This window comes from Camellia sinensis, unplaced genomic scaffold, assembly GCF_055761805.1.
Source record: "Camellia sinensis isolate YWXY unplaced genomic scaffold, ASM5576180v1 Unanchor12, whole genome shotgun sequence".
In the NCBI taxonomy this organism is placed as follows: domain Eukaryota; kingdom Viridiplantae; phylum Streptophyta; class Magnoliopsida; order Ericales; family Theaceae; genus Camellia; species Camellia sinensis.
Window position 1 is genome coordinate 3,486,578 of NW_028128998.1, and position 24,102 is coordinate 3,510,679.

General features: G+C 38.0%; 1 pseudogene; it reads left to right on the top strand.

The window, feature by feature from the left end:
- Window positions 1–1,985: 1,985 nt before the first annotated feature.
- On the top strand, window positions 1,986–23,378 carry LOC114269726 (G-type lectin S-receptor-like serine/threonine-protein kinase SD2-5; annotated as a pseudogene).
- The last annotated feature ends 724 nt before the right edge of the window (window positions 23,379–24,102 follow it).

Below are 24,102 nucleotides of genomic sequence, written 5' to 3' on the forward strand. Positions count from 1 at the left end.
TTAAAATAACTAACTTCCAAATGAAGCTAAGGGGTGTATTTGATTTGTGTTTTGAGATAAATTTTCAAAAAATAAAAAATAAAAATTGGAGATAGTTTAGAATTTTTTTGGTTTATTTGGTTGTATATTTTGAAAGTAGTTTTACAGTTTGGGAGTTTGGGACGATTTGATATTTTGTTATAGTTGAATAGATGTGTGTCAGAGAAAAAGTAATTGAGAAGTATACATGAGAGAGAAAAAATGATTGATTGAAGTGTAGGAGAGAGAAAGTGATTTTGAATTTTTTTTTTCAAAAATTTAAATGAAACAAAATTTTAAAAAAATTTCTTAAAAATTATATCTGAAAATACAAACCAAACAAATCCAAAAGGAATTGAACAACATTTCAAGTGTCAGCCTCTTAAAATATATATATACTAGTGTATGCCCGTGCCTTTAGGCACGGCGTAAACAATGTTATGGTGAATCATACCCAAACAGCGACTTAGGCTGTAAGTCACTTAGGCTGCCGCAAAACCAATGAAGGTTGCGGACCATCTATACCCATCTCTGATTTATTGCTTATAAATAAGTGACTGGTTATTGTTTGTAAATCATACACCGACCTCCTCCAATACAAACTCAAATCCAAATCATACCCAAACACATACTTAATCAACAAAAATAAAAAATCACACAAACCAATATTTCAATGAAATGGGCTTTGAAACCCATTTCAAAACCATCAAAAACAAATTTTACCCTAAAGGACTACAAAAATCCAACTCAATGCCAAAATTAAGTCTCACAACAATACAATGTAAAATATCATAAACCCACAAAGGGAACACCATCATCCTGTTTACTGTCTTTGGGTCCATGAGAAATTTACACACTCATTTGTTCAAGATCATTATCATCAACAACAAATCATATTTGTTCTTCGACAATAACACAATCACCAAATCTTATATGTTCATCATCATCATAAAAAAAATCAAAAAATTAACAATAAAACAGATTAGAGCCTGTACAAATATTAGTTACAAAAATTTACTTTGCACAGATCAAGTCTTATACATTATCTTATCTGCATCATCATAATTCATCAACAACAGCAACAATATGTACTCACACCACCCAGATCATCACAACACCAACAACAATTAAAGATCAATTAGCAAGAAAAACGCAGATCCAATCCTAAAATCAACAACAACAACAATGAGCACTCATAACACCCAGATCATCACAGCACAAACAACAATTAAAAATTAATCAGCAAGAAGAACATAGATCGAATCCTAAAATCACTGCACATACTTCAATCGTTAGATATTGATTAGGAATCATCTCGACCATTCAAACGAAATGTATCTCTGATACATTTTGGGACAAATTCAAAAATCATTCTACCTTATTCAAAAAATATAAAATTAAAAATAAAAAAATAAATCAGAAATGGGTATAGATGATTTACTGTCTTTAGGTCTACGAAAATCCACATTAAAAATAAAAATAATAAATCAGAGATGGGTATAGAACTCTTGCATACCATCATTGATCGTCTCCACCTTATAGTCACTCATCATCCTATTTCACAACAATCAAAACCCAATACCTACTGTTCTTCATAAACTATCACCACAACCATACTACAGGGCAAGTAGACATTGCAAACCAGTTCTTGGTGCTTGTAATTAATTGTGGAGAATGGAATTCAAATCAAATGTATTAGATTAAAATTAAATGATCCATAATAGTAGTATGTACATAACCTAAAACTAAATGACCCATAATAACAATATGTACATAACCTTGAAGCATAGGATTCCCAAAAAACTTGCCCTTGCGCTGTTGCTCTTTTTTATTTATATCGGATTTGTTGCAAGATTATCCACATATGAATTCCTACTCTCTATTTAATTGTCCCCCCACTCACCCTCACTTTAAATACCCTCCTTTCTTCTATTACTAACCACGGTTTACAGGAGGTAAAGTGTTAAATGGCTGGTGAGATTGAAGCTGCCAGTCAACCATCTTCCAGGAGGTACAAAGAGTTGTGATCCACTGTCCGATTCAAACTGGCTCAGATGAGCTATTGTTGCCTTGAATGCCTCTGTATTGAAGGTGCTTCCATCACCAACTCCTCCAAAATCTGTTCAGCTGGCGCTGTGAGCTCTGCAGCTCATAGTAGAGTACTCAAAGTAGTCCAAAACACGCGCTTTTTGGGCATCAACATTGCTCAAATTCAATAGAAAAACAACCAGATGTACTGAAACCACATCAAATATCTGTAACATTAAAGAAAAAAAAATTAACTGATATTTCATTTATATTTCACTCACGTTTTATTTTTACTTTCCAAATTCACGCAAAACAGACTAAACTCAAAAAATTTAAAGAGTTTTTTTAAAGCAAGATTTGGACTTTTGGCAATGGGATTGGTTGGGCTGCTAGGACATGAGAACCCATATTAAACAAAAGTCAACATTGTTAATGTCTAATGCATAACTTGTGCGTAAAGGCACTCCCATATAACCCCTTTTTTTTGGGGGGGGGGGGGGGCGATCGAACCCATATAACCACTTAAATAGTGGATTTTGTTCCTTGTACCAAAAAAAAAAAAAAAAAAAAAAAAAAAACTATCACTCATACGATTTGTGGAGCTTTAGACTTGGAAGTCATACATATACGTCAATTTAATGTTACATTACCTCACCAATTTAATAGCATAAATTCAAACCTAGGTTAAGTAAATCCATTTTTAATCCAACTTACCAAAATCAGCTATCGAGAAAAATCATTGCGGCCATATAATGCCAAGGTTGTTAAAATTGAAATCCTACATAGGATCGGTGAGAGGGTCTCATGGATCGGATTGTAGGATCAGATTGAGAATCGTAAGATTCTACTTTCTAGGTAAAAATACAAATTAGAATGATGAATAATAAAAATAAGGTGAAAAATCATAAATCTAGTGATCCTACTTATGATCCAACATATGATCCTACTTGCGATCCTACTATAACACCGATCCTACAACGATTTGGATCGTTTTGACAATTTAGGATTGTAGGACTATGATCCAAACCGCGATTTTGATAACCATGTATAATGCCCCAATGTGGTTGAATAAATTACATGAATGAAAACATACTTCAAGGAGAGTAATTGTAGGGATGATGTAAAAGTCATCAATTAAAAACAACTATAAAATTGAAATTATTGCTCTAAAATATAGCCAAATAAAAGTATTTGAAATTATTGACCTTCTTTCTTTTCACTTCTGATATTGTTTCTTGTCACTTGATTTGGGCTCACATCAAATTTCAGAGGCTTTATCTTCAATATCAAATGCACCCAATAGTTCTAACTGGCCTTTGACAATTATTTTCTGCTGTAACTGAAGTTTAGAGCTAGGGAATTAAAATAAAAGAAAATAGAGACAGGGAGAGATAGAAAGAGTAGTTGATGGCCTAAAAGGTGCATATATTGTATAATGAAAAGGAGAAAAAATTTAAAAGGAAAACTCACATTAGGAATTTTAGGATGGTTCTTCTATAAGGATTAAAAGCAGTACGCTATTATTTTCCTCTTCCACGTGGAGGATGAATGGAGCTTTTCATTCGATCTGAAAGGATATTGGATCTGAAAGGGTCTGATAGACATAAGTTCCATTGAGGCTTCAATGGCTTTTAAGGATTTAAAAGCACAAAACCAAACCATACCTGAAAAAATATAAGAATTCATTCCAAAACAATGAATTTTCTGAATAACTCAAGATAACGAAACAGAATTTTATGAATTTTCTGACCACACAACAAAACAGATTTTAAAACAACACAAAAAAGAATTCATTCCAAAATAACTGAAGATAACGGCTGAAAAGAATCCATTCCAAAACAATGAATTTTCTAAACTCATTTTTTTTTTCCAACTCAATGCTCTAAATTTTTTTTTTCTTTCTTTTTTTGTATTTCCATTTAGCTCCCCCTTCACGTCCACCTCTCTCACAGTTCTATTTTTTTCTCTGACTTTCCCCTTCCCCCATTGCACAACCACCACTCTCTATATCTTCTCCTTGCCTCCCATACCACACTCCTCTCGTTTTCCCTTATCTCTCTCACCAACGACATAACAATGCCACGAAAATAGAAGCTGAACAAAATCAAAGCACACTAACTAAAGTACTACAAAAAGTGCACCAACTAATAAAATAACCCAAAATATCAAAATCAACCGCCAACAAAACCAATTAACTGAACTCATCTTGCTGATAAAACAATCAAAACAATAGAAAAATATGAATACTTTACTTTGAAACAATGAAACATATGATTCTCTGGACAACAAACAAATAAATATATATATATATATATATAAAAATCAACAAACAGATAAATATACCCCCAAAAAATTAACAAAGGCAAATAAATATAGTTTCCAGCATCGCCTTGCTGATCTAGGATCATTGTTGGAGACATCAATAGAATTCACTACCACCACTGCCTCGTTGAAAAAAGAGAAAAAGAAAGAAGAATTGAATAAATAATTAGACAAAAAAAGTTTAAAAGAGAAAAAAAACATTTAAAGAAAAGAAAACAGCAAAAACACTCTAGAAACCTCAACTAATAATTGATTTATATGTTTTTCTATATAACATGTAATAATTTGTTTATGCAAACACATTACACCTTTGCTCAAAACCCTTCCAATCTAGTGTACGCCCGTGCAAATAATGATGAAATCAAAATGTAAGTGAATATAATTGTTGGGTTAAAATATAATTTATCCCATTTGTTGCTAAAAATTTGAAGTCAAAATATGAATCAATGTTGGTTTTCATGTTTTAATTATGTTAATTTATTAGTTCTTGAAATATGAAATCTATGCTTCAATTAAAATATTTGTTGACCAAGTAGCACTTTTTACTCTGTTAACTTGAAAACTGTTTTAGAATTGGATTTGTAACTGACAAAGTGATGAAATAAGAATACACGAAAAGAAGAGGAAAAGACTACCTCTAAGAAGCCAGCCTGATCAAGGATTGCCCGCACATTTTCTGACATAAAATCAACTCCTAGAACTGTGATATATTAGCAACCAGCTTTTACCATCTTGACAGCCGAATCTGCCATAACCAGCGAATCAAATATATGGATGTGAGGCCAGTGCTTCTGGGCAGCAGTTAAGACCCCTTGGACCTCAGGATCTATGTAAATAAAAATAGTAGAAATTATTTTTTGCATAGCATAGCAATTAGAATCGATTTCATAGCAATTAGAATCGATTTCATCCCAAAAATATGCATAGCAATTAGAATTGATTTCATCCCAAAACCCAAAATTAGATGCAAAGAGATAGTAATCGAGGTCAAAAATAATGAAAAAGGGCAATTGTCACTGCGAAAACATCATGATTTCCAAATTAGTATCTAATTATCGTCATCGCACACATGAACTATCCCAATTTGAAACAAATGAGACCCAGACATTACGGTGATCGAACCATACCTGTTTAGATATTTTTTATGACCACAGCCAATTTAGATATTCAACACAAATAAGTATTTCAAAAGACAATTTCAATTAACTTATTTTGAAATTGGGTTTTCAAAACACCCGATTTTGAAGCACAATTTCAAAAATCAACTGTTGCATTTAAAAAATAAGTAAATTGTTAATATAAAAACAATTATTTAAACAATAACAATCCTGTAGCATTATTATTTAACTAAAGCTATTTTTTCTTTTCTTCTTCTACTTCTTGTTTTTGTTCATTAGAATCAATTTCATCCCAAAACCCTAAAAATGAGAAGAATCAAACACAAGAAAGGTCACAGAGATTTAAAATTAGATGCGAAGAGATAGTAATTGAGGTCAAAAAAAATGAAAAACGCCAAAAAGAGACAGAAAGCTAGAGAGAGAGATCAAAGAGAGAGTATTGGTCAATGCGAGTTTGAAGGAATGGTGGGTTGTTTGCGTTTGCAATTCTATGTCCAATACTGTTTTTATCCTCATCTGCGTTTGCAATTCTATGTCTAATTTTTTGCGTTGTTTGCTGAATGAGAAACATGAGTTGGTTTTGAAAACTGATTAGCAGTTATTAACTAAATGTGACATGTTTATTCATTCAGTTAGCAATTCTAAAGGCATTTTTAAAAATCAAAATTGTGTGACAAATATTCAAAAAACTGTAGTCCTATAAAACTTCATATACATTAGACATGTGCTAATGAGACACAAACATAATTGAAAATTTTCATAAGCACAATGCGGTGATAAACTAATGAGTAGAAACCCAGCTTATACATAAACTCAAGCACATATTCCAGTAGCTCATCTAAGCAATAAATCTCTAAATTGTCTCAAAATATAGACTCAAACTAAAGGCTATAAAATTAAGACAAATTACTATACCATTATACATATAAATCATAATACACACGCGTATACATATCATGTTGAGTTTTCATAATACACACGCGTTTGCAAACCCCAAATTATAATAAAAACAGTATTGGACACAAAATTCTAATAAAAACAGGAAATAAAAAAATATCAATGTATTCATGAAATGACACAGATTGTAAGCCCCAATGAATTAACGGATACTCTATATTTGAAGTACTTCGTCCAGGGATACTCTATACCCAAATCCCTATGTCCCTTTGTGCCAATGCATTGTCAGTCGTGGTATGTGTGTGTGAGAATCTCTCGACACAAAAAGGGATGTAGGGATAGAGAATCCCGTGCCAAGTAGTTCCACCCGTGATCAGAATAATAGTGCTTCTAGCTAGTATGATGATATATATTTACTAACACATAAGCAAACCTTGTTGTCCAACCTTCTTGTCTTGTCCCAAATTAAAGTGAAATTTACAGAGTCCCCATGACTGATGCATTCATTTTGATTTGAACTCTCTTATGTTGCCATTACTCCATTTCACATCCCCATTTCACCTTCTTTTTAAAACTTCAAAAAAAAAAAAAAAAAAAAACTATACTAATATCTCAGTTAGCAATGTGTATGAATACCTAATCTCCTCCCTAAACTAATTTTACTTGGTAGTGTCAAGGCATCTACTAAATCTAGCATCAGATACCACTCATTTGAGATTGTTTAAAAATACATCAGGTGATCTCATTAGCTAAAAAATATCAAACTTAGATCAATCAATAATTCAAGAAAACAACACAGAGAAGCACAAACCCTAAATTTGCTAACCATAACTGACCTAGTTCATAAGACCAAGCAATTCCTAAAAAAATTATTTTTTATTTTTTGTTTAGGCAAAAGGAAAGAAATGAAAAAAACAACCAATTAAAACAAAACAACTTAAGTGCAATAAAATTAGTCAGAATTTCATAAAAAGTAGTGGGTTGTGCAGTTAAAAACACACATAAATTTATAAGAATAACGATACATTCTCTAAATTAATGAGCTCTAATGACATGAAAGTAAAAAAAAAAAAAAAAAAAAAAAAAAAAACCACAAACATCTCTATTACAATGGAACCCACACTCCATTAGGACTATTTAGAAATCCTTCATTTTTGAATTTATAAATACACACCAAGAGAGAGAGAAAGAAAAGAAGATCGGTTTTTTTTTTTAAAAACTGATTAGCAGTCCCAATAAAAAAAACAGGAAACAAAATTACACAGATTGTAAGCCCCAATGAACCCAATTTTAAACCCAGATGATGAAACTAAAAATATATCAATGTATTCATGAATGTATGTATTAATGAAATGAAGGAGAAGAACAGAGAAGAACAGAGAGAGAAGGGGAAAAAATATCAAACCCAAATCACACCAATTTGACGATTCACATGCGGCAGATCCATTAGTTTGGGCACAGGAGGGGGAGGCAGCGATCTTCTTTGAGGATGAAGCGGTCGTGAGAAGCACGGGTGATGAAGGATTGGACGAAACCAATGCCGAAAAAACCGAGGAGGTAGATGAAGGAAGCAATGAGGGAGGTGATGGCAGCGAGTTTGGAGAGAGTGATGACGTGGAGAGGGGTGGAGGATCGGATCTGATCGCGCTAACGATGGAGGAGGTAGTAAGCCAGGTATAGAGGGAGAGGTAAGGCAGCTTTTGGGATGAGGAGAAGGATGAGAGAGAATGTGTAGAGCAGATGTGTTTAGCTAGACGTGGGAGAGAGGGCAAGAGTTGTTTGGGCGGGAGATCTGTTGATCTGAACCATTGATATAAACTTGGGATTAATCTCAGCCATTAAATTAAAATGTATCTCACACACATTTTATACATTTTCAAAAACCTTCCTCCCTTATTATATAGATTTAAATCATATTATATATATATTTTTTATTATTTTTTCATAATAAATTTTTTTTAAAAAAAATCGGTTCCCAAAATAAGCTAAAGTTAGCATCAAATTAGACCATACTATCATCTCATATTGCACATTGAGATCATCAAAACCAAGGTACATTTCATGAACTTCTTTCAGGGAGTTAGGTTAAGAATGTGATAGATTTCAATCATTTTTTACCACATTTTAGGGTCTTAAACATTTTACTAAGAACATCTTCAACCCTTCATCAATTTTATACACTGGACTTTACATCTATTTCAGACCCACAACTTTATACATTGGACTATGAGAACATGGAGAATATCAATTTTATACACTGGAATATCCAGATTTTTTATATATATCTATCAAGTGAAACCCATTTGAAACCCATTTCAAACATCTATCAAGTGAAACCCATTTCAAACCCAAAATTTTTTAAAAATGAAAAATCCAGATTCAAAATCTATTTCAAAATCTATGAAAACAGAGTGTATAAACTGGGTTTATATATTCAAAATCTGGGTTTATATAGAGAGTGTATCCAACGGTTAAATTAGATTTTGGGTTTACATAGATTTTGGGTTCATAGATTTTGGGTTTACATATCTATGAAACAGATTCAAAATCTATTCAACAGTTAAGAATGTTTCAAAATCTATGAAACAGATGTTTCAAAATCTATGAAACAGATTTTGGGTTTACATATCCAACGTTTATCTATTCAACTCATTTCAAAATCAAAATCTATTCAAACACCCACATGTCAAAAATATCCAGATTCAACTTTACAAACCCACAAAAAATTCAGATTCAAGCAAAAAAATATTATGAAATGCAACTTTACAACCAAACCCACAAAAAATTCAGATTCAAGCAAAAAATATCATGAATTCAAGTTGGAAGTTCTAGTTTACCTTGCAAGGGGAGAGAGACGAAAGAGGAGGGTGAGAGGAGAGGAGGTGGTCGGTGATGTCGTCGAGAGAGGATGACACACAGAGGAGAGGTGGTCGGTGGTCGTCGGCGTCGCGATGGTCGGTGGTCGTCGTACGGGATGGGCTCCGATGCAGGTAGAGAGAGAGAGAGTTTTCAAAAATTGAAATCAGAGAGAGAGAGAGGAGATGAGTACCTGTGATGGAGAGGAGAGAGAGAGAGAGATTTTCTTACCATTAGATTTTGATGCCGTTGATGCTCAAAGGGCATTTGGGTAGGAAATGAAGATATCCTGACCATTGAAATTTAGATGGGACAATTTAAACCGTTGGATCAAAATATATCTCACATACATTTTATACATTTTCAAAAACTCTTCTCCCTTATTATATAGATATATATATATATATATATATATATGTATGTATCAAGTGCACTTTCCCTTGATTTGACAGGAAATATAACATTAAATTGACGTATATGTATGACTTCCAAGTCTAAAGCTCCACAAATCGTATGAGTGATAGTTTTTTTTTTTTTTTTTGGGTACAAGGAACAAAATCCACTATTTAAGTGGTTATATGGGTTCGATCGCCCCCCCTCCCCCCCCCCCCAAAAAAAAAAAGAAAGTTATATGGGAGTGCCTTTAGGCACAAGTTATGCACTAGACATTAACAATGTTGACTTTTGTTTAATATGTGTTCTCATGTCCTAGCAGCCCAACCAATCTCATTGCCAAAAGTCCAAATCTTGCTTTAAAAAAACTCTTTAAAATTTCTTAGTTTAGTCTTTTTTGCACGAATTTGGAAAGTAAAAATAAAACGTGAGTGAAATATAAATGAAATATCAGTTAATTCTTTTTTCTTTAATGTTACAGATATTTGATGCGGTTTCAGTACTTCTGGGTGTTATGAGTGCTCATTGTTGTTGTTGATTTTTGGATTGGATCTGTGTTTTTCTTGCTGATTGATCTTTAATTGTTGTTGGTGTTGTGATGATCTGGGTGTTGTGAGTACATATTGTTGCTGTTGTTGATTGTAACGCCCTCAAAATAATAACATTAAACCCATCAAATAAGACATGCATTTACATATAAACTAACCACATCCTTTTATTCATTAGTATTCCATTACATAAGTATTACATGTTAACGTCATAACAAAACGCCCTACGGGCTTACAGCTTTCCATGTTAACACTTGGTTACAACAAAAGAGTACTAACTCGTTTACACATAAAGCCCTTGGCTTGAAGTTACATGTAATACATCAAAAGTAAAACGACAAAACATGTCCGCCTCTAGCTTCCCAAGCTATATCCTTGGAGGTGGCATGCTTCCTGCACCTGAAAATGATATTCCCATATAGGGTGAGCCACAGCCCAGTAGAAATACACTAAACCAACCATGAACAATGACTAAAATATTAGCAATTGATAGATGGCTAACACTGATACAATCACATAAATCATAAATTTATGTCATACTACTTATGAGTCCAAGTTTCCTTTCATTTTCCCTTTTTCAATGGATAGGCATATAAGCACTAACCTCATTCTCAACAGATATGTATAACAACAATATCCACATTCTCAGATAAGCAAATAAGCTATATCCACATTTTACAACAGATATGTATAACCACAATATCCACAGATAAGCATATGAGCTATATCCACATATCACAAAGATAAGCATATAAGCTCTATCTTCACTTCTAGACAAGCATATGAGCTGTATCTACGGAGTTCATCCCCTATCTTCTCCCATCACTAACCGGTTTAGAGGTACATCCCCTATCTTCCTCTAAACCGCGGAGTACATCCCCTATCTCCTCATCTACACATAACGTATATAAACACATTGGTTCTATATACAAACACCCAATACATACAGTTAATGTATTCTATCAACCGTCAAGTTCCATGACACACTTCATTGATTAGTTTCAGTTTGCCTAATCATCATGCATTGTCTACAACAATCACGACTATCGTCCACCGATAGCCCAAAGCAGTTATTTCTAAACAGAAAATAAATGCACAATGGATATTCAATCAACATTTCATTTCTTCATTCTTCTCAATTAATTATCCCAATTAATTAAACAATGTAATTAGGTCAATTCCCATAATTAACATTTCAACCCTTAGGTTCCATTTTCATCAATGATTCAACATTAATTCCATTTCTCTATGCCAAACATGCATCTAGGTCTATTATGAATAAAACCCCAACTTTTGTAAAATTACACAAAAGCCCCAAACTTTCACAAAATTACCAAACCATGCCCAACATCTCAAAATACCAAAATTTAAAGACAAAATCCATAGAGAGGAGTAGGATATCCCTACCTCGAAGTTTAAGCCAAAAAGGAGATGAAGACTCGAAGATCAACTTGCTCCAAATCCAAACTTTTTCAGATTAAATCGAAGCTCTCAACACCCTCTATCTTTTTAACAAAGGCCCTAGGCTAGATTCACACCCTAGGGAGATCAAATCTTAGAGAGAATGTAAGTTTAGAGAGAGAGAGGCTCGGTTTTAGGGTTTAATCAAAGAAAGGAAGTGAAAAAGTGAGGTTTAAGACGCTGCTGTCCGCTGATATAAAACACTCTCGCTCGAGCGAAGGATTTGTCGCTCGAGCGACCAGACACAGAAAACTCTCGCTCGAGCTAAGAAGTTCTCGATCGAGCGAAGAAAAACCCAGACCGCTCGAGCGATGGAAGCTCGCTCGAGCCAAGAAAGACAGCTCTCAGGTCCAGAACCAGGTGCAACCGCTCGCTCGAGCGAGCCACTCTGGCTCGACCCACCAGACACGAACCCACTCTCGCTCGAGCGACCAACTCCTCGCTCGAGCGAAGGTCCAAAATTCTGGGCAGCAACAGTTGGCTCCCGAACACAACCAACCTGTAACAAACCTGCCCAACACATCCTATAACTCAAATATGAAGAAAAAGGAATGTAAACACGATAATAACCAACTACCAACATCCACGGACACATGTCCGGATCACTGTACAACAAGGGTAAACCCGGGATCGCTATAACCTCCCCCCCTTAAAGAATTTCGCCCCCGAAATTAAGCACAAGTTTTCAAAAACAAGTTTTCCTCCATTTTAAACAATGTTACACTTGAACATTCAACAATTCGACCCATTACCGGTCATCCCATCCCCTTAACAAGAGACATATCAAAATATGTAAACAACATATGTATTTCCAGCATGCATCAACACTATGCACTAACTTTCCAATGTCACAATATATTCAACACATATAATGTTACATTCAACTTCCATATGAGGCAAGTTCCAAAACATACTTCCAATAATCAAAACATTTTCAATGTTTCACAACTTAAGACATATATAAAAGCTCTTAAGTTCAACAAAATGTAAAATTTAAATACAAGATCACATATCAATAAACAAGTCCGGATATTTTTCTCGGACTTCCAACTCACGTTCCCAAGTGGCTTCCTCCACTCCGTGATGTTTCCACAAGACTTTCACCAAAGGAATGGTCTTGCCACGCAGGACCTGATCCCGCCTATCCAGGACCCGAACCGGTCTCTCCTCATACGAGGCATCCTCATCTACCTCTAAATCGGTCCAATCCAGCACATGTGATGGATCTGGCTCATACTTCCGAAGCATACTCACATGAAACACGTCATGCACTCCGGACAACTGCGGCGGTAAGGCTAACCGATAAGCAACCTCACCAATCCTCTCAAGGATCTCAAAAGGACCAATAAACCGAGGGGATAACTTCCCACTCTTCCCAAACCTCATCAAACCTCGTCTAGGTGATATCTTCAGAAAGACATGATCACCTACCTCAAACGCCAAAGGCCTCCTCCTACGGTCGGCATAACTCTTTTGTCGACTCTGGGCTGTAACAAGCCTCCTACGGATAAGCTCAACTTTCTCCGTCGTCTCCCTAACCAACTCCGGACCCAACAAAGGTGCGTCACCCACCTTGGCCCAACACACTGGAGACCTACACGGTCGGCCATACAAGGCCTCAAACGGTGCCATACCGATGCTAGACTGAAAACTGTTGTTGTAGGCAAACTCTACCAATGGCAAGTGCCTCTCCCACGTCCCACTGAAATCCAGGACACAACCCCGAAGCATATCCTCGAGGATCTGAATAGTACGCTCGGACTGCCCGTCAGTCTGAGGATGATAAGCCGTACTAAAGGTCAACTTAGTGCCCAGGGCACTCTGCAAACTCTGCCACAACCTAGCAGTAAAACGAGGATCTCTATCTGAGACGATCGTCGCTGGGACCCCGTGCAATCTCACTACGTCCCGAATATACAAGTCGGCAAGATGATCTACCGAATCTCTCACGCGCATAGGAATAAAGTGCGCCGACTTAGTCAACCGGTCTACAACCACCCAAATAGCATCACTACCCCGCTGAGTCCTCGGAAGACCTACAACGAAGTCCATAGTAACATGCTCCCACTTCCACTCGGCAATAGGCAAGGGTTGCAACAAACCCGCTGGCCTCTGATGCTCGGCCTTCACTTGCTGGCAAGTAAGGCACTTCGATACGAAAACAGCCACATCTTTCTTCATACCCCGCCACCAAAACTGGCGACCCAAATCCTGATACATCTTAGTACCTCCCGGATGCACTGCAAAGCGCGAATGATGAAACTCTCGGAGTACTTCCTCTCGGCAAGACTCCGGTACAAACAAACGGTCTCGGTATCTCACACTCAGGTCGGGATACACCGTCAAACCCTTCTCAACTTTCCCACTGGAGATCTTCTCTCGGAGGGATTCTACCTCAAGGTCACCTCTCTGTGCCTCTAACACTCTAATCACAAGTGTAGGTTGCGCAACAACAGAAAACAAGGCCGCAGCCTCAACAGATTCGCCCAGTAGCAAATCAAACTCGCCAAGTGCTCCCAACATCTCCCATTCCCGGATGGCTATACAAGCTACATCACTAATGGATTTCCTACTAAGGGCATCGGCCACAACATTGGCCTTTCCCGGATGATAGTGCAACTCAAAATCATAATCCTCGATGAACTCCATCCACCTCCTCTGCCTCAAATTCAAGTCTTTCTGTGTAAACAGATACTTTAAACTCTTGTGGTCCGAGAACATCTCGAACTTTTCACCATAAAGGTAGTGCCTCCAGATTTTCAAGGCAAAGATCACAGCTGCTAACTCTAGGTCATGTGTGGGGTAATTCTTCTCGTGAATTTTCAACTGACGTGAGCCATAAGCTACCACTTTCCCTTCCTGCATCAACACACAACCCAAACCCTCTCGTGAGGCATCACAATAAACCGCATAACCCAACCCTCTCTCCGGAATAATCAACACCGGAGCGGTGGTCAATCTAACTTTCAGCTCTTGGAACGACTTTTCACAAGTCTCACTCCACACAAACTTGACTCCCTTCCGAGTCAGTCTAGTCAACGGTGACGCTAACCTGGAGAAATCTTTCACAAACCGACGGTAATACCCAGCTAATCCCAGAAAACTGCGGATCTCAAACACACTCTTAGGCTGTGCCCAATCTTGCACTGCCTCAACCTTGGATGTATCAACAGACACCCCTTTCCCGGATACCACGTGGCCTAAGAATTTGACTTCCCTCAGCCAGAACTCACACTTCCCAAACTTGGCATACAGCCTATGGGCTCTAAGTAACTCAAGCACCACCCTCAAGTGTGCCTCGTGCTCCTCCTCAGAAGACGAATAGATAAGGATATCGTCCACAAAGACGACCACAAATCGGTCTAAGAACTCCCGGAAAATCCGGTTCATCAAGTCCATAAAGACTGCCGGTGCATTGGTAAGCCCAAATGGCATCACCAGAAACTCATAATGGCCATACCGCGTACGGAATGCCGTCTTAGGAATATCTTCCTCCCTGACCCTCAACTGATGGTAACCCGATCTCAAGTCTATCTTAGAAAAACAACGGGAACCCTTCAACTGGTCAAACAAATCATCTATACGGGGCATAGGGTACTTATTCTTAACCGTAGCCCGATTCAACTTCCGGTAGTCTATACACAATCTCAAGGCACCATCTTTCTTTTTAACAAAGAGGGCCGGCGCTCCCCACGGTGAAACACTAGGGCGAACAAAGCCCTTATCGAGCAATTCCTGGAGCTGAACTTTCAACTCAACCAACTCTGCTGGAGCGAAACGGTAAGTTGCCATAGAAATCGGCACCGTACCAGGCACTAAATCAATAGAGAACTCTATCTCCCGGTGAGGTGGCAAACTAACAAGATCTTCGGGAAAAACATCCGAATACTCACAAACCACCCTCGGCAACACAATCTGAGTCTCAACACACTCACTACTCTCAAAGTTAGCAAGTAGACTACTAAGCTCACTTCGCCCTCGCGAATCATATCCCGGTGGCAAAACACTACCAACCCGGTCTCCCAAGAAATGGAACCACTCCCCGCTCAAGGTACATAACGTGACCCTCTGGCGGTAGCAATCAATAACAGCCCGGTATGACGATAGCCAGTCCATACCCAAAATAACATCAAAACCCTTCATGGGCATGACAACAAACGGAAAAGGAAGCCTATAGTCGGCGACCTCTATATCACATCCTCTAACACCCTGTTTCAGGATCAACTCACCACCCAAAGGCGATACCACACAAATAGGAGATGCTAACTGTGCTAACTCCAATTCCAAAACAGATGCAAATGCAGCAGATACAAAAGAATGAGATGCACCCGTGTCTATCAACACACTAGCAACCGAGTTGCAAAACAAAAAAGTACCTCTCACTACTGAAGGAGCTGGTACTAAATCCTGCGCGGTAACAGCATACACGCGCCCCGTAGGCCCCTGGTCTACCTGCTCACCTCTCGGAGCAAAAGACTGCTGCAAAGACTGCTGCACAGACTGGGATGACGAAGCTCCCGGATTGGCCCTCGAGGCCTGCACAGACTGAGCTGGCTGAAAACCCTGCGTCTGCCTAGAACCAGACGCTCCCGAAGTGGCACTCAACTGTGGGCAAAACCTCTTCAGGTGCCTAGGCTGTCCACACTGATAACAAGTCAAAGGCTGCCCCCTGCCCAAACTCTGACTCTGCGGTCTAGCTGAAGAAGAAGCAGCTTTCTGACCCCCACCCTTCTGCGGGCAAACTGAAACCTTGTGACCCAGCTGGCCACACTTGTAACAAGTGAATTCCCCCTGACTGCCCCTTCCCGAGCCTACACTCGGCACTGGAAAGGTCGACCTCGAAACTGCACCCTGAGACTCCTGAGGGTTATAACCCTTCTGTCTCCTGCCATCACTCTGACTATCCTGGCTCCTCTTGGAGCCCCTCTGTTCTTCCTCCTCCTCTTGCATCATAATCTCCATATGAGCAGCAGCATCAACTAGGTGTCTATACTCTCGGATGTAAGACCCACCAACTCTCAACTTGAGGCCCCGCCTCAATTTCCGCTCAAACTCATAGCAACGGCGTTCGTCAGACGCCACCAGTTCCGGTGCAAACCTGGACAGACTGGTAAAAGTAGCCTCAAACTCGGCCACTGACAAGCCCTGCTGTTTAAGCCGGCTAAACTGATCCCTCAGCTTCTCCCTAGCTGCTGCAGACAAAAACCTCTCCTGAAAAGCATTCAAAAACGCCTCCCAAGTACCGCCCACACGAGCCTTCTCGTACTTCCACCATTGACCCGCATCTCCTTTCAGCTGGAAGGATGCCAAGGTCACTTTCAGTGCTCCGTCCTCAATGCCAAGCATCTCGAACGTCTTACTCATTTGTTCTAACCACTCATCAGCTTTCAGTGGCTCCTTCGGATCCCCGATAAACTCATCCGGATTAGACCGGAAAAACTCCCTCTTCAAGAAAGAAGGCCCTGCCTCAGCTGCCTGATTCCCAGCTCTAAGAATACCCAAAGCTCCTGCTATCTCTCTGGCCAAGGCACCCATAGCCTGCTGACCTACTGGCTCGGCCACATTGGCTTGCCCGACTCCCTCTTGCACTGCCGGAATCTCACCCGGTAACGGTACTTCCTGCCTCGCAGGTCTACCACGCCTAGCTCCTCTTCCTCGTCCTGACATCCTAATAAAGGCAACACAGAACGTTAGCACATTCATAAATGTGCCGAAACTAAACACTCACGTCCTAATGCATAGACAACTGTAATCCACTCCACATAAGCACATAAACACATAAGCACTTACGAATTTCATTTCCGGATAATGATAGTCCCGAGGCGTTACTAGAGTTCCGGTTAGAAACAGCATTGATCAAGTGCTTTTCCAACAAGACTCCCAGAAACTCAAGGATCCAATCAACATCCTAGAAATTAAATCCTATACCCACATAGTCACATAAGCATGTTAGCATTTAGGCACATAACATATGATACTACATCTAAGTCTCTATCAAGCGAGACAAACCCATTGTGATCCTAATCACTTCCCACATACCCAAAGTGTTCGAACCCGGTACGCTCTGATACCAAGTTGTAACGCCCTCAAAATAATAACATTAAACCCATCAAATAAGACATGCATTTACATATAAACTAACCACATCCTTTTATTCATTAGTATTCCATTACATAAGTATTACATGTTAACGTCATAACAAAACGCCCTACGGGCTTACAGCTTTCCAAGTTAACACTTGGTTACAACAAAAGAGTACTAACTCGTTTACACATAAAGCCCTTGGCTTGAAGTTACATGTAATACATCAAAAGTAAAACGACAAAACATGTCCGCCTCTAGCTTCCCAAGCTATATCCTTGGAGGTGGCATGCTTCCTGCACCTGAAAATGATATTCCCATATAGGGTGAGTCACAGCCCAGTAGAAATACACTAAACCAACCATGAACAATGACTAAAATATTAGCAATTGATAGATGGCTAACACTGATACAATCACATAAATCATAAATTTATGTCATACTACTTATGAGTCCAAGTTTCCTTTCATTTTCCCTTTTTCAATGGATAGGCATATAAGCACTAACCTCATTCTCAACAGATATGTATAACAACAATATCCACATTCTCAGATAAGCAAATAAGCTATATCCACATTTTACAACAGATATGTATAACCACAATATCCACAGATAAGCATATGAGCTATATCCACATATCACAAAGATAAGCATATAAGCTCTATCTTCACTTCTAGACAAGCATATGAGCTGTATCTACGGAGTTCATCCCCTATCTTCTCCCATCACTAACCGGTTTAGAGGTACATCCCCTATCTTCCTCTAAACCGCGGAGTACATCCCCTATCTCCTCATCTACACATAACGTATATAAACACATTGGTTCTATATACAAACACCCAATACATACAGTTAATGTATTCTATCAACCGTCAAGTTCCATGACACACTTCATTGATTAGTTTCAGTTTGCCTAATCATCATGCATTGTCTACAACAATCACGACTATCGTCCACCGATAGCCCAAAGCAGTTATTTCTAAACAGAAAATAAATGCACAATGGATATTCAATCAACATTTCATTTCTTCATTCTTCTCAATTAATTATCCCAATTAATTAAACAATGTAATTAGGTCAATTCCCATAATTAACATTTCAACCCTTAGGTTCCATTTTCATCAATGATTCAACATTAATTCCATTTCTCTATGCCAAACATGCATCTAGGTCTATTATGAATAAAACCCCAACTTTTGTAAAATTACACAAAAGCCCCAAACTTTCACAAAATTACCAAACCATGCCCAACATCTCAAAATACCAAAATTTAAAGACAAAATCCATAGAGAGGAGTAGGATATCCCTACCTCGAAGTTTAAGCCAAAAAGGAGATGAAGACTCGAAGATCAACTTGCTCCAAATCCAAACTTTTTCAGATTAAATCAAAGCTCTCAACACCCTCTATCTTTTTAACAAAGGCCCTAGGCTAGATTCACACCCTAGGGAGATCAAATCTTAGAGAGAATGTAAGTTTAGAGAGAGAGAGGCTCGGTTTTAGGGTTTAATCAAAGAAAGGAAGTGAAAAAGTGAGGTTTAAGACGCTGCTGTCCGCTGATATAAAACACTCTCGCTCGAGCGAAGGATTTGTCGCTCGAGCGACCAGACACAGAAAACTCTCGCTCGAGCCAAGAAGTTCTCGATCGAGCGAAGAAAAACCCAGACCGCTCGAGCGAAGGAAGCTCGCTCGAGCCAAGAAAGACAGCTCTCAGGTCCAGAACCAGGTGCAACCGCTCGCTCGAGCGAGCCACTCTGGCTCAACCCACCAGACACGAACCCACTCTCGCTCGAGCGACCAACTCCTCGCTCGAGCGAAGGTCCAAAATTCTGGGCAGCAACAGTTGGCTCCCGAACACAACCAACCTGTAACAAACCTGCCCAACACATCCTATAACTCAAATATGAAGAAAAAGGAATGTAAACACGATAATAACCAACTACCAACATCCACGGACACATGTCCGGATCACTGTACAACAAGGGTAAACCCGGGATCGCTATATTGATGAATTACGATGATGTAGAATGATGATGATGCAGATAAGATACATGTATAAGACTTGATCTGTGCAAAGTAAATTTTTTGTAGCTAAAATTTTTTTTATGATGATGATGAACATATAAGATTTGGTAATTGTGTTGTTGTCGAAGAACAAATATGATTTGTTGTTGATGATAATGATCTTGAACAAATGAGTGTGTAAATTTTTTATGGACCCAAAGACAGTAAACAGGATGATGGTGTTCCTTTTGTGGGTTTATGATATTTTACATTGTATTGTTGTGAGACTTAAGGTTGGCATTGAGTTGGATTTTTGTAGTCCTTTAGGGTAAAATTTGTTTTTGATGGTTTTGAAATGGGTTTCAAAACCCATTTCATTGAAATATTGGTTTGCGTGATTTTTTATTTTTGTTGATTAAGTATGTGTTTGGGTATGATTTGGATTTGAGTTTGTATTGGAGGAGGTTGGTGTATGATTTACAAGTAATAACCAGTTACTTATTTAAAAGCAATAAATCAGAGATGGGTATAGATGGTCCGCAACCTTCATTGGTTTTGTGGCAGCCTAAGTGACTTACAGCCTAAGTCACTGTTTGGGTATGATTTACCATTATTTACGCCGTGCCTTTAGGCACGGGCATACACTAGTGTTATTATATGTATTCTTACTTATATTATTTGAATTGACAGGAAAAGTTATTATATGTATTCTTATTTATATTATTATTTTTAATTATGATTAATTTTATTTTTTAATTATAATATTACTTTAATTATGATTTTAAAATTTTTAATTATATTTTATTTGTGTTTGATTGCAATTTTTTTTATATAATTATAATTTAAAAAATATATAATTATGTTATTTTTTTATTTTAATTATAAAATGTATACGGTCTTTTCTCCTAATTTTTTTAAGCATTTACAGAGTGGAACATTTCAAATGCACCTGTCTTCTTCTATGCCTTCTCTGATTTTAAATTGCTTTTGCAAAAGAAAGCCAAAACTTATGATCCAGAAGAAGAAACAGAGCTCTAATGGATAGAACACCACCACCAATGGATCTATCTTGCACTATTTGTTATCATCTTGGTGCTGTTATCATCTTTTTCATAGCCTTTGTACCCTTCTTCAACAATGCCTTAATTGCACCTCCAATGGCTAACTTATCTTACTAATTGGAGCAACAACCCCTCAATTTACACCGATTTTTCACCTGTCCTCGAAGCATCATCCAATATTGGCTCACATTTGATCTGTGGCTTCTATTGCCCTTCAACTCAACAAACTCAGTCATCATGCCTCTTTGGTGTTGTAATCTTCGATAGTATATACCACCCATCTATCAACAACTTTTCCTTTATAAGAGCCCCGCAACTGGTTTGGTCTGCTAATCGAGAGCGTCCTGTTCAAATTATCGCCACCTTGCAACTCACTGGAGATGGAGATTTGATATTGCATGACTCGGATGGCACTTTCGTTTGGTCTACCAACATATCATCAAAGTCCGTCTTCGGCATGAAATTCACCGAATTGGGAAACCTAGTCCTCTTTGACCCAAACAGTGAAACAGTTTGGCAGTCATTTGATCACCCAACTGACTCCTTACTTGTTGGTCAGGCTTTGTTTCCTGGCCAGAAGCTCATCTCCAGCACAAACGCATCGAACTGGACTCCAGGTTTGTTTTCGCTAACGCTTCAGCATCACAGTCTGTCCGGTTATGCAGGATCCAATCCACCCTTGGTCTATTTTGAAATCTATTCGAATGTGAACTATGTCAAATTCGAGAACGAAAGCTTTATTGGGCAGAAAATCCCCGTTACATTATCATCGTCAGCTCAGTTCATAAGGTTGGATCCTAATGGGCATTTGAAGGCTTATGAGTTGGCAGGACAGGAATGGAATGAGGTGGCGGATCTGCTGACATCCCATGGTGTTTCGGGCAGCGAGTGTGGGTATCCCATGTCGTGTGGCAATTACGGCATCTGTTCTTCAAATGGGCAGTGTGCCTGTCCTGACGATGCCAATAGTGAAACAAGCACTTTCAGGCAAATAAGTTATAGGCAACCCAACCTTGGATGTTCCCTTGCTACACCCATTTCTTGTGACCATTCTCAATATCACACCCTCTTGGAGCTTAACAATACTAGTTACTTTTACATTAACCCGTACGCATACACATCCACGAACTTTTACTTGGATGAAAAATTAGCATTAAACGATTGCAAGACAAGTTGCTTGAAAAACTGCTCATGCAAAGCAGCTTTGTTTTTAAATAGGTTGGGCTTTAACGATTCAAGGCAAGGTTGCTTATTATTATCTGAAGTCTTTTCTCTTATAAATAATGAGAGAGGGGGTGATGACGTTACTATGTTTCTGAAAGTACAGAAATCTCGTAGGAAATCAAAGCAAGTCATAATCATACTTGGATCCAGTCTCGGTGCTTTATTTGGTGTATTTTTTGTGGTTGCCTTTTGCTTTTTCCTTTTTAGAAATAAAGGAATCCGAGGACCTTGATAAGTTCTATATTGATCAACTACCAGGGATGCCTACCAGATTCTCTTACGAAGAATTGAAAGTCATGACAACCAATTTCGATAATAAGCTTGGCGAAGGAGGATTTGGGTCAGTGTTTCAAGGGACACTAAGTGATGGCACCAACATAGCAGTGAAGCGTCTCAATGGCTTTGGTCAGGTTAAGAAGTCCTTAGCTGAAGTTGAGACAATAGGTAGCACTCACCATGTCAATTTGGTGAGATTAATTCGATTTTGTGCTGAAAAATTATATCGTTTTCTAGTTTATGAGTACATGTCCAATGGATCCTTGGATACATGGATCTTCCAAAGGCACCAAGACCTCACACTTGGGTGGCAATCTAGAAAAAAGATCATCATGGATATAGCCAAGGGGCTAACCTATCTCCATGAGGAATGCAGACAGAAAATATTTCACTTGGATATCAAACCCCAAAACATTTTCTTAGATGAATGTTTCAATGCGAAAATTTCTGATTTTGGATTGTCAAAACTAATTGATAAGGACCAAAACCAAGTTGTAACAATGATGAGGGGAACACCAGGCTATTTGGCTCCCGAATGGTTGAGCTCAATTATCACTAAGAAAGTAGATGTCTATAGCTTTGGTGTCTTGGTCTTAGAAATGTTGTGTGGGCGAAAAAATTTGGATCGATCTCAGCCTGAAGAAGATATACATTTACTAGGTCTGTTTAAGAGGAAAGTAGAAGAGGAATGACTTTTGGATATTGTTGATAAATAAATGATGACATGCAGACAAATAGAGCAAAAGTCGTGGAAATGATTAGCGTTGCTGCGTGGTGTCTATAAAGTGATTTTTTTAGGAGGCCTTCTATGTCAGTGGTGGTTAAGGTCTTGGAGGGTTTAGTTGAAGTTGAAAACAATTTGGATTATAGCTTCACAACTCCTGTGGTACCAAGAGCATTACAGTTGCTGGTCACCAAGTGGATGGCAATGGTGTTGCTACTCCATTATTTACATCAGCTTTATCAGGACCAAGGTAAAGAAAGTAGACTCAAACAAGAAAATTACAGCTGATTGTTTAAAGTTTTTGTATTCCTTTTCTTATGTAGTGAATTATAATCTAAGATTTTTATTTGTGCAGATCACACTCCATGATACCAAGATTAATGGTGTTTTAGGTAGTGTCGATAAAATTTCGACACTCTCAATAATATTTTCCCTTTCTATTTCTTCAAGTTCTTCCATCATCATTTCCATAGTACATACAAAAACCACATGAATGAGCAAGATTAGATTTCCCATAGTTTTAATTTAAACATTCTCAAGTTCTGTTGTGAAGGGGAAGAAGATAGATATTTTGTGAGAGTATGCGAGTTTTCTCATGATTCAAGTAAAACAAGTGAACATCAAATTAGTGTACGATTCAAAGTTTCTTCTCCAAAAGATGTGTCAATGAATAGTAAATTAAGTTTGAAGAAGGAACAAAGCCGACTTATATTTTTGACAAATTTAGAGCCAGTTTATAACTAACTAATTTGGTTAAAATGCTATGTTCTTGAATTATTGGGAAGGAAAACATTTTGTACATCAGTTAGTCTGCATAATGTGCAATTTTTTTTCTTACTTCACTTTGAGCTTTACTGGGAAAACAAAAAGAATGTGACATGATGAACAAAAAACTTCACATTCTACTTGCAATGTTTTTGCCCCATTGTTTTCCCATAACCTACTGATCTGTAACAGGAAATGGATAAACTGAAATCTAAGTTGCAAATACTTTTCTTGTATCATGTTATACATTGATTTTGCACATTCGATCAATGCCCAACCTGTTGTGCGTTCAATGGCTAAATCTAATTGGGGCCCTTTGTAATATTTT